Raw genomic sequence first — 12590 nt, 5'->3', positions numbered from 1 at the left:
TTTAAATAAATTCTTCAAAATATTTTGATATCAATTTTGAAGATATTCTAATAGCTTCAGATCAGGAAGAAATATACAGCATTGCCAACAAATGATTCATATTATAAGACTAAAAGGCTGATGTTAAGTTAATAAACAATGCAGTAATCCAGAATTTTTTCAACTGATTTATTTTAAAGAGAACAATGAATACAGAAATGGTTAGGATAATTGTATAAATAATTTGAATTCTTATCAGGCAAAGTCTATTAAGAGATCCTAATTCTAGCAAGAAAATTGGCATAGAAGTTTGAAGTTCTAGTGTGCAAATTAATAGTTCTGGATGTTTGCTGTTCATCAATTCTTAGAGACATAAAAATGATTTAGCTCCATGTTGGCAGGGCTGCAAAGAAATGAATAAATGCTTTTATGGCTGATGGTAATATAAATGGCTGCCATTTTTCTAAAGAGCAAAAGGGCAATATGTAACAAGATCTTAAAAATATATTTATATGATTTGACAAAAGAATGCTACTTCTGATAGCTTTCTTCTGTTTGAATCCATTCATTCCTTTTTTCTTTTGTTCATTGGCCAGCAGTGTTTGGGGAGACAATTATGTGCAAAGTATTATGATTATCCTGTGACTAAAAAGATAATCTGGACATGATTCTTTGCTTTGAGAAACCATACCCAATTATCTAACAGACTTCCTTTCCTACCTTCACACTCCAACTCTGTCCCAAAGAGATGCATTATAGACAAAGATATTGAAAACTTGAAAATTTATAGCTGAACATTTTTTTTCACATAAGCTCCTCCAGCATCAATACAAAAGAATATAATACCATGAATAATGAATATGTGGAATTCTATTTCTGCCATGGGGGAGTAATATCATCAAAATTAACTTCCAGCCACAAATATCTAAATAGTTGAAAACTATAGGGAAAACTATTTTTAAACATTGGAGAACTGCCAGCACAGGACTGTAAATTCTGAAGTGAAAAAAATTGATGTTAAACCTACCATCACCTATACTTTCTGCCCAGAATAATTCCTTGTGGCATAGGTAGGGGAAACTCAGTAAGTCTGGTGATCATTCTGAGTTAAGAAGACCATGGATAAAGGTCTATGAGGATGAACCAAATAGAATTCATGGGACAGATTACCCAAAAGAAGGGAGGTACACAGAGAAAACCTCCAGAAATCTACAGCAGAGAACCCTTGAGTCTTTACCCAAACATCAAAGTGTTCACACATAAAGGGAATGGTCCATAAGGCCAGACAAAATCAACTTTCAAGGAAAGAACAATTAATGAGGACTTGTAAGACAAACAATCCCCAGACATTGTTGCACGTAGAGCCAGAAATAGTCCAAGTACCCTTAAATCAGAGTGGAGAGATCTCGTTGAGATACCTTAGAAGTAGAGCAAAATAGGTCTTAGAATAGGTACTCTAGACCCAAATTGAAAGAGCTTAGAAATAAATCTCACAAGGAATAAATTAATTCAAAGGGAATTTGACTGCTTTCCAAAAATGAATCAAACAGTATTTAAAAAACACAACAAAATCTAGCAGTCCATAATATACAATTTGCAACATTCAGCATTTCCTTAAAAGTAAATAGATATGAGGAAGTAAAAATGTATTACGTAACCATGAGAAAAATCAGTCCCTAGAAACAGTCAAGAAATGATGGAGATGATGGAATTTGCAGAAAATGACACTAAAAAATCTATTATAAATATGATACAAATGCTCAAATATGTAAAAGAAAATAACATAAATGAAAGTAATACAAAACTGAATGTAATGTCGAGAGATGAAAAACAAAATATCTGAATTGAAAAATACACTGGAGGGAATGAACAGCATATTACACACTACTAAAATAAAAGATAAGTGAACTGGAAGACCTATCAACAGAATCTATCTAAAATCAATGAATTACAGAGAGATAAAAGAAAATAATAAACAGAGCATGGTGACATACGAAAAACTTCAGCCTAACATATGCATAATTGGAATCTCTGAAAGAGGAAGGAAAAACAGGAAAATAACCCACCAAAAAATCCAAATTTGATAAAACTAAGTCCACAAATCCAAGAAATGCAACAAAATCTGAATAGAAAAAAACAAATAATATTACACTATGTCATACCATATTCAAACTGCTGAAAATCAATAATAATGAGAAAATCTTAAAGGCAGCCAGGGGGAAAAAAGGCATATTAAATACAAAAGAATTATTATTAGAATTTTTTCGGCTTCTTATCTAAAACAACATAAGCCAGAAGATAATGGAGGGGAGATCTTTAAAGTATGGTGTGGAATGACATTGTTACCCTAAAATTCTTTGCCCAGTGAAGCTCAAAGAAAAAATAGACAAAACCACAAATACACTCATCTCTCAATAATTGATAGAGCACATAGACAGACAATCGTAAAGATACAGAATACTTGAACAATTATCAGCCAACTATACTTAATCTATGTTTATAGAGCACTCCACCCAACAAGTAGAATACACATTCTTTTCAAGGGCACATGGGACAGTCACCTACATTAGATTACATTCTGATCCATAAAATAAGTTTCAATAAATTTAAAAAGATTAAAATTATACAAAAATATGGTGTCTGAACTCAAAGATGTTAAACTGAAAATCAGTAACTGAAAGACACTCGTAAAATTTAAAAGCACACTTATAAAATTCTGATAACCCATAAAACAAAGAAGAACTTGCAAGGAAAATTAGAAAATATTTTGAACAGAGTAAAACTTAAAATCAACATATCAAAATTCATAGACTGTAGCAAAAGTAGTGCTTAGAGAAAAACTCATAACATTACATACCTTGATTAGAAGAAGAGACCTTAAATCAATTATCTAAACTCCCACCTTAAGAAACTAGAAAGAGAAGAGCAAATTAAACCTAAAGTAAGAAGAAAAAATAATAAAGATAAAACAGAAATCAGAAAAATAAAAATAACAACCTAGAAAATCATGACACCCAAAGCTGGTCATTCTTTTTTAACATATCAATAAAATTAATAAGCTTCTAGAAATACTGGTTAGGAAAATAAAGAAGAGAAGACACAAATCATTAATATTAGGAATGAGAGAGAAGATACTATTACATGTCCTACAAATATTAAAAAGATAGTAAGGAAATATTATGGAAAAAACAGTGCCAATAAATCTGATAACTAAGATGAAGTGAATTTTTTCTTTGTAAGACACAGCTAACAAAGCTTACTTAAAGATAGATATATGAAGAGCCCTATAACAAATAAAATTCATAGTTTAAAATATTCCCACCAAGAAAACTCCAGGCTCAGAGTCTTCTTTGGTGAATTCTACCAGGCATTTAATATAGAAATAATCTCAACTATATAAAAATACTTCCAGAAGTTAAAAGAGGAGTGACTGTTTCTTAACTCATTTTATGATATCATTATCCTGATACCAAAATTAGAATAAGATATTATAAAAGAAAGAGTATATTCTAATTATCCCTCATGAACATAGACTACAAAACATCAACAGAATATTTGCAGATAGAATCCAGCAATATTTAAAAAAGGCCATTGTGACCCAAGTTGAGTGTATCCCTAAAATACAAAGTTGGGTTGATCACTCAAAACTCAATGTCAATTAAATTAATGTCATCACATTAACAAACTATAAAACAAACAAAAGAGAACAAGTTTCCTCCTCTGACATTTCTGGTATAAGAATATTACTAGCATTTATATTATTACATTCTATAAGAACACTATTCTGTCATTTATATACAGCAAGAAATTCTTCCTTTTAGACCACTGTTATTTATTTTCTGATGAAATGGAATGTCTTAAGGAAAAACTGGCAGACTTCAGCATGATATAAAGTGTTCCATGGTGTCCGTGTGTAAAACTAAGAAATGTATAAATGTAAATAAATGCATCAGTCATAAAATTCAGTACAGCTCAATTATTTTTATTAATAAAATTGGTGTAATTTTAAAATTATTAGGACTTAGATATAGAAGACAACAATAGCAGCTAAAATTTAAAAAATGGCCTAGCATTTGCCCCCCTTTTTTTGTAAATGTATAATTAAATTTCTGTCATTTCTGTTTGGCTGAAATGATAAGTATTATAACTGATTTTTTAAAACTTAACAAAATTAGCAAAATTTCTCTTTTCATTAGCAATTAAACTCATCTAAATTAAGTAAAAGTAGATAATTATTTAATAAGGTATTATGTACTAAAATGTAAACAGGACATTGGATTATCATGATAAATACAGTAATTTAAGAAAATAACAACCTACATTTTATGGCTATGATAAAGACAAATTGTCGTTAGGATTGGAGTTACTGAAGATCCTTTGTCCAGAATTTCCCTGTGCGTAGGCCCTGACTTCTAGAGATGGGAAGGTGGGGGGGCAGGTGTTTTGTATAGGGTGGCCTTCTTCCCACTCAGTGTCATGTGTAATGTCAAGTAAGGCGAGTGAACTTCATAAAGGCAGTCCCTTGAGAATTATTCCCTAGAATGTGACTTACAAAAAGAGCATCAAAACATCTGAGATGACTCGGAGTTTCTAGTACTTAAGAGAATTACCATTAAAAAAAAAAAACACAGTTGTAGCACTTTTTTCACCTTTTATTTACGTTACCTTTTTTGGGTGTGAATTTCATGTATGGAACCTTGATTTGTATACTGTTATTACTATCTTGTTATTATTATTATTATTATTATTATTATTTGGGAAACTCCCCTCTCAAGTTGGACACCAAGATCCAAGCTAACTAGACTCTCCCTGCTGGGTATTTGAAGCTGCAGTTGAGACACAACACGTCATAAAGGAAGCACAGTGAGTCATTCAAATACAGGTGTCTTTGAGTTCCTGCTGAAGTGTTTTACTGGTATCTGTTTCCAGAAGCATGTATCTAGCTTCATAAATACTTTCCAGATGTGCTCCTCTTGGTTGTAATCTAAAAATATGCCCATTTCCAAAAAAATGGGTTATACCTTAACTAAAAATGATATAATACTACCATTATTAAAAACCTAAAATGTAAAACAGGCTACATACACAATCTGTAACTATCATAAGATGCCTACAAAGGAGATATATGACCCTCCCTGCAGCAGAATGCAAGTACTTAATCCATTCTGCATCTTCAGTGTCACTCCATTCTCTTCCCCATTTAATCAACTTGCAGTTCATTCTATAGCTTTGTGTCCTCTGCTTTTCTCAATTAGTTTCATCTCTCCTGAATTAGAACTTCAGCACACCTTTACATTTCGGTGTCATAATTTTGTCTTTTGACTTATTCATAGGTTCCTCTCAGGATTACCCCTCTCAGTTCAGCTAGCCCTAGGCTGTATTTTTTTCCCAACCACCAATTGTGTTTCTTCATTCAATAAACTGGAGTACTCTTCTAACATCTGTTTAAGAAGCAGTCAAATCCATTCCTCATTTCACGCCTATTCCTCCGGTCTCTCACCAATCCTGAGGAAAGATTGGAGGCTTGTTCTCTGGAGAGAAGATTTCTGGGCTGGAGACACACTCAGGCACAGCTGAGAAGGGGTGACCTGTGAAACACAGGTCAATCAGAAAATGTAAGCAGCCTGGATATTAAGACGTGGTGACTTTATTCTCTACTCCTAGAGTGTGAAAGCCAGGCCTTTGCTCAGAAGGCAGGGAAGTGGAATGGTGTCCTCAGGAAACCTTGCTGGCCTGAGGGAAAGTCTTGAGAATACCAGTATCAGAGGCTCCACCATGAAATGGCCCAGTCAGATCACCTGACAGTGGAGCTCCCAGTCAGCAAGGCTCGCTCAGGACCTCAGAACTTCTCACCCTCCCTCCCTCCTCACTACCCACAGACAAGCAAGCATGAACAGGTATCAGAGAAAAACTCTCTCATAGGAAAGAGACCAAAATCAGTGAAAAAGGAAAGAGAGAAGAAAAACAGAAGCCATTTAGGAGAGACATATGTTAAATAGGAAGAAGGAAGAAAAAAACCTATCATTGATATCTTAAGCTCTGAATAGCTTTTATGTAGTTTTAATAATGTACAACATTGAGTATCAATCCAAAATATCAAGCCAAAATTATGATACAGTTATATTAGGGAAAAGGGAGATGGCAGAGTTATAGATAAGAGTGGGGAGCAGAAGAGGGAGAGTTAAGTCCTCATCCTTCCCAGAATGAAGTCAATAGGAAATGCTTAAAATTGAAAAATCAAAAGAATGGCAATACAGTATATCATTTAGGAGATAAATACCTAAAAAATTAGCTAAAATTGGTGATGGTAGCTACCTCTAGGAAACTGAGAGAAGGGTAAATAAGGGACTGGTGTTCTTTCTCATAACGAATTTTGTGAAACCTTTTTCCCCTTTATGTGCATGTATAACGTCAACATTTTTTTATTAAGGTATCATTGATATACACTCTTATGAAGGTTTCACAATGAAAGCAATGTGGTTACTACATTCACCCTTATTATCAAGTCCCCCTCCCCATACCCTATGTAGTCACTGTCCATCAGTGTAGTAAGATGCGACAGACATTTTTAAAATTAAAAATAAAGGGGAGAAGAGAATAAATAGGAGCAAAAGTGGCATAAATTAGAAAACTGTTTTCAAAAGTCTATGCAAAAATGATGGGGGCTTGAATAAGGGTTGTGCAGAAGAAGCTGAAAGAAATGGGTAGATGAACTATTTAAATTGATTTGTAGTTTCATACCATTGTGGTTGGGAAAGAAGCTTGACAGGATCTTAATCGATGAACTATTTAAAAGTCACGGCACCTGCAAATCAGACATGGATATCTAGCTGGGGAGAAGGAGGCACCCAGGATGACCACCAGATATCTGAGCAGCTGGGTGGATGGTAGAGCCATTTGCTGAAGAAGAATATTGAGGGGAAAGAGCAAGTTTTAAGGGAGAAAGTAAGGGAGTTCAATTTTAGAACTGTTGAATTTAATTTGCATATCTATCTATCTATCTATATATATTTTTTTCCCCAAAAGAGATAGGGCTGAGAGCTTGTTGGATATGAAGTTCTGAAACTCAAGATCCATACTGAAGCTAGAAATACAGGCAGTAACATTGTTGACAAAAAGTGATAAACAAAGCCATAGATGTGTATATTGTTTACTCACCCAGTCTCCCTCCCTTCCTCAGGTTCCTGGGAGGACTCTCCTGTGTCAGGCCTGGGACACACTCTGCTCTGCGCAGGGTGGGACCAGCTTGCCTCGCTAAGTGCCCCATCAGTCTGGCCACACTGCTTGGTTCAGGGTGAGCCTGCGAACTGAGGTGAGTCCATCATCTGGAGAGAGTAGAAAGGGATATGATGAGAAGGATGTTGGTCTCTTTCCTTCTAGAATCCTGGACCATGTGAGTCTGAAGCTGTGGTGGCTCCAGGGAGAGTGCCTGGCTGAGAATGAGGACAGTGGTGTGGAAATCAGGGCTAAGGGAGAGAGAAAACAGGACAAATTCTTACTATCATTAGTCACCTTCCTGAATGGAGCCAAGTTTCATCCTTTGAATTCCCCGTAGATGAGCTGATAACTTCCCTTCCTAAGATGGTTTGGGTTGCTCCTGACAGTGTCTTCTCTTGTGAGTGGGAAGGGATAAGGTTGCCATGTGAGAATGTGAGGGGTAAATAGAGACAATATTTAGAAGAACACCCTACCAGTCTGAGAACTGTGAGGAGAGGAGCAGCTGGCAGAGGAGACTGAGCAGAAACTGCTGGGTAGATAGAAAAAAGGAAAGGCAATGCCATGACAGTCATGAGAAGACAGTGAGCCCTCATCAGTATTAAATCTTCCCCATGTCTATTGACACCTTGAAAAACCGGCTTTGGTACCATGGAGCTAACCTTGAAGATGTTGGTGCGAGTAGTTTTGGTGAAGTGGAACCTGATGGTCCTGGAGAATTATTAACTCATCCAAGATTTCTTGGCAGAAAATAGCAGACAGATTTGCATCATAATAGAAAAGCATTATGTCTTGTCTATCAGAGGCATCTGTAAATCCAGGTACTTCTGGCTCTTTCACTCTGGATTCGCCATCCTCGTCGTTACATCGGGTCCCTAACACACAACGTGACTGCTCAGCATACCTCTGGGGAAAGCAGCCGTGACGAAGGCCGTTGGGACGCAGGGCTGGGTCACACCACGGGAGCAGGATCACAGCCAAACTCTCCAAGGACTTGGGCAGGAAAGGCTTCTGCCTGGGGCTTTGCACTTCAGAGAACCCCTCACAGCAGATACTTCTGTGAAAGACTTGAGGGGCACTTCTGTCACTTGTGATCTGTGGGGCGCTCGAGGATGCCTCGGCAGAACCCCTAGTCCTCAACATCTGCTCCTGGAAGTAACACTTAACATCCTGGGGGAAAACACTTCACATCTTCTTTCCTGTATCTTCCAGACAAATACTGGCTGCCACTGAATGCCATCAAGGTCTGCGGGCTGTGTCACTGACACCACTGAGTGTCACAGAGGATCTGGGATATGGAAACACTTAGGAAACAGAAAAGATAAATTAACCAACATGTTAAATCCTTCCTCTCACATAAAATTATTGCATTAGACTCTTATGTAATGAAGTATCCTTTCCCAGGGCTACCAAACACCCATGTTCTTTCTTTCCTAGTGTTCTATGTTCATTGTTGTACATGTTACTGATGGAACATTTTGCAATATATAAATAGTTTATATTTTATTCTATTTGTGTACATATCTATATCTATAATACGTAAGTGTAGATGTAACATGAGTAGAGCATAACCTAAATTTTCAACATAATGACTAGACAGTCATTAAATACTGGAATTGCAAATAATTTGTTTTGTGCAAGTACTTAAAAAGATTTTATTAATTTTGCAAAAAATAAATCAGTTGAGATTCATTTAAATAATGTACATTAAAATTCATATTAATCATTATAATTTTATTATGCATTTTAATATTTATATACCATGCAGAATATTTTAGAAAGTAACATTTTTGAAAGCATATAAACAAAATCTTAATTTACATTTTTAATGAAAATACAGTCTAGTTAAGTTCACTCTGAATGTAACTGCATTTTATTTATTTATTATTTAGGTTGGTGAGAATGAGTTCATATTGAGATCAGACTAGAAATAGAAAATATAGAAGTAGAGCTCAGAGGGAACTCTACTGATTATCTAAACTGAAAAGCATAGATAAATAGAAAATGTTCAAAGAGGCAGCTTGCTTAAGTTTTTAAAAACTGGAAACAGTAAAAGTGAGACTTATATTGAACACAACTCACAAAAAGTTTGCAAACAGGGCATTACAAATCCCTTATTAAATACAGATTTATTAAGTGACCAAACAGTAAAAATGAACCACAATTATTTTCATTAGATCCACAAACTTGAATGAATCAAATGAAATCTCAAAAATTTTATATAAATGAAGATATTACTGTAAGAGATGTTGAAAATCACAACATAAGTGGTAAGCACTAATATAATGAAAATGAAATATTTCATAAAAGTTTCTTTAATAATGTTTAAATTTGTAAAATTTTTGATTCATTACCAAATGTGTGTTTTGCAAATTTTTATTAATTTTATTTGCCATTCCTCAGCTGAGCAGTTTCTAAAAATTTACTTATTTTTAAATTGAAGTACAGTTGACATACAATATTTTATTAGCTTATTATATTATTTTCTGTTGTATAACATGATGATTCAACATTTATGTACATTATGAAATGATCACGATAAATCTAGACACCAACTATCACTATAAAAACTAGTTACAATATTATTAACTACATTCCCTATGCTGTATATTGCATCTCTGTGTTTCCAAATTTAATTAAAAATAGTCTAAGAACTACAGTGACCTGATATGGCATTACTGTTAATAGGGCATAAATTATGAGAAAATCCTGATGTGAATACCATAATTAGTATTTTTTCCTGAAATGAAGGCAAAAGAAATAAATTGTATGGAATAATTACATAATAATTATGAATTATGAAGCATCTTCATTTTATTAATCAGACATCACCAGTAACCATTAAAGCACCCACACTTGTAGAATAATAATAAAATCACATTTTTGTCATGTTTTACAGATCTTAAAAAATTTTATTGTTGTTAAGATAATTTGTCAAGATAGGCAAAATAAACATTTTAACAGTTCAATAGCTTGATTTTGATGTTAAAGTGTTCAATTATATGATATATGGGGTCTCCATTTGAACGCTTCCCATAGACTGCATAGACTGTTTGGTAGTTAGCAATGGACTAGAAACCGGTCAGCAGTTATTAAATCAGAGCCCGTTAGCTTAACCACATTGATTTAACCATCATTAATTTAACCAAGAGATTCTGGAGAACTACCTGATAACCGTCCTTAACACTGCACTTGGGATCATTTGGAAAGCAAAAATGCTAGCAAATTAACCTAAAAGACTCAGCCAATGTGAAAGAAATCAGAAAAGAGGGATGCATGTTAGATGATCTCTAAATCACCAGCTCACGTTAGAACCTTCATGAAACATTGAATGAAGTTGACAGACTTGTTCCAATTTTCACCTGGAAAAGGTTTGAGCAAATTATTTTTAGATTATATGCAAATCTGGAGTGGTGATGAGTTGCTTATTTATTTTTGTTATTATTTTCTCTTAAAAAAATGAGTACTGCTAGTATGTGGAAGCAATTGCAGTAAAGCATGCTAGATAGGACTTAGTGGTATCATCTCCTCACTGAAAAATACCCCAACCTCATGCTATCTGTAATGGTAATAGAGTATTCCTTTAGTGTATATAATGGGAAAAAATTACAGGTGTCAGAAAGGATAGCCTACACTACTTTTATAAAGCATTTCCTTAAAGCTATAAATCACCAGAGGTAGCACAATCTAGTAAATTTCCTTCTCATTCCTTTTCTATTCTTCTGTTTGTATTTCCCCTCCTCTTTCTCCCTTTTTATTGTCCTCCTTGTGAGTGTTTATACATGTTGTCATTTTGAGTAATGCTTCTCATTAAAAATGTAAAAATACCTTTTACATTTTGAACCTATTAAACCTGAAAAGTTTGAAGCCTTTGTGATATAGTAATTTCTGTTTGGATTTATGACAGGTTAGGGAAAAGGATACTTTTAGTTTTGACATTTGAGAAGGTTTTTACCAGCATTAAAACATACGTGGTGATATTCATTAGGATTTTTTTTTAGCCTAAAATATATAAGCAAGAAAACAAAAATAGCAACTGTTGAGAGCATTGGTTTAGTTCAAAAAGACTTCAGTTTAATCTGAGCTCTCCCTTTATCAGCTGTGTGGCATGGACAATTGGCTTGAACCTTCATGAGCCTGAATTTTCTCACCTGCCAAGTGGGTATAATAATGTTCCTATCACATAGAGATGTGAGAATTAAATAAATTATCTGTGTAAAGTGCTTAGAACTGTGTGGGGCACATAGACAAACCTGGGAACCTTATTATTGATTCCACCATTATTATTATCTACCTCTGACCTTCTTTTATAAAATAAAGGAGTACCTCTCCACAGTAAAATATGTAGATGGTAGAGAAACATAAAATCATCTTCTTTCTTTGCCCCTTCCATTCTACTCCCCATTAATATTTTCATGTCCTCCCCTGGAATTAGATTGGGAACCAGAATATATACCATCCTTTCTAAAACTACACAGAGAGACAAAACTTTAAACTGTCTTTTGTCACTTAATGTTTCATCTTGAATGTCTTTATGCACACCTATTCATCACCCTCATTCTTTATAATAACTATGTCATGTTCTATTGTATCAATGTGCCATAAGTCATATAACTGATCTTCCTTTGCAGTTTTTGTTTTTGCAATTATGTCTATAAGGACAAGTCCAGCAGCAGAATTTCTGAATTAAAGTATACGTATGTTTTCTACTTAAGTATATTTTGCCAAATTACCCTCCCAAAATTTGCACTAATTTACTTTAGTGGTATTTTATGCATTTGAATATGGTTCTGAAAACATGTAAATAAGTTGTTTGAAAAACATTGTTAAAATTACATCCACTAGAGCTGTATTTATGTTTTAGCAGGGTCCATGACCCTTCTGGTAATTTTTGAAAAGTGTGTATGTTCATCATTCTGATGATGTGTGTCCAAGGAAATGCACATGTGCCCACATGTTGAGAGGAAGCCCGTCTGTGGTAGGCTGAACAATGGTCCCCAAAGATGGCCATATCCTCATCCTTGAATTTAGTCTGTTGAGACTTGTCCAGACCTGACCTCCATAACCAAGGTAATGAATTTGTGTTGTGTTAAGCCACTAAGTTTATGCTAATTTGTTACTGCAAAAATAGGAAATGAATGTACCATGTATATCTCCCAGATGATGACTCAGCTATGTGGGCAAATGGTCTGAATTAGAATATACGAGAGCATAGCTTTAAAAAAGAACCCTTCAGCACTCAAAGCAGTAGAAAAGCTGGCTACTCCACTTCCCCTGTCTTCCCACAGAGTCCCGAAGTATCTCCATGGAACCTCCAGCGTTCCAAGAAGCAGAATAAAAATGACTCCTTTAGAAAATTAAATAAGCTTTCCTCTATGATTTGAGAATGTATTTAT

At 34.6% G+C, this 12590-nt stretch overlaps 1 long non-coding RNA gene across 1 annotated transcript; it reads left to right on the top strand.

Annotated features, from left to right (window-relative positions):
* The first annotated feature begins 5565 nt into the window (after positions 1-5565).
* Positions 5566-11061, top strand: LOC130679819 (uncharacterized). The gene is made up of 2 exons (XR_008992772.1): positions 5566-5876; positions 7160-11061. It is a non-coding gene; the product is annotated as an uncharacterized LOC130679819 (long non-coding RNA).
* The last annotated feature ends 1529 nt before the right edge of the window (positions 11062-12590 follow it).

The sequence above is a fragment of the Manis pentadactyla genome, chromosome 12, assembly GCF_030020395.1.
Source record: "Manis pentadactyla isolate mManPen7 chromosome 12, mManPen7.hap1, whole genome shotgun sequence".
Lineage (NCBI taxonomy): Eukaryota > Metazoa > Chordata > Mammalia > Pholidota > Manidae > Manis > Manis pentadactyla.
Note: the sequence above shows the minus strand (reverse complement) of the source record. Positions and strands in the feature narration are given on the sequence as shown.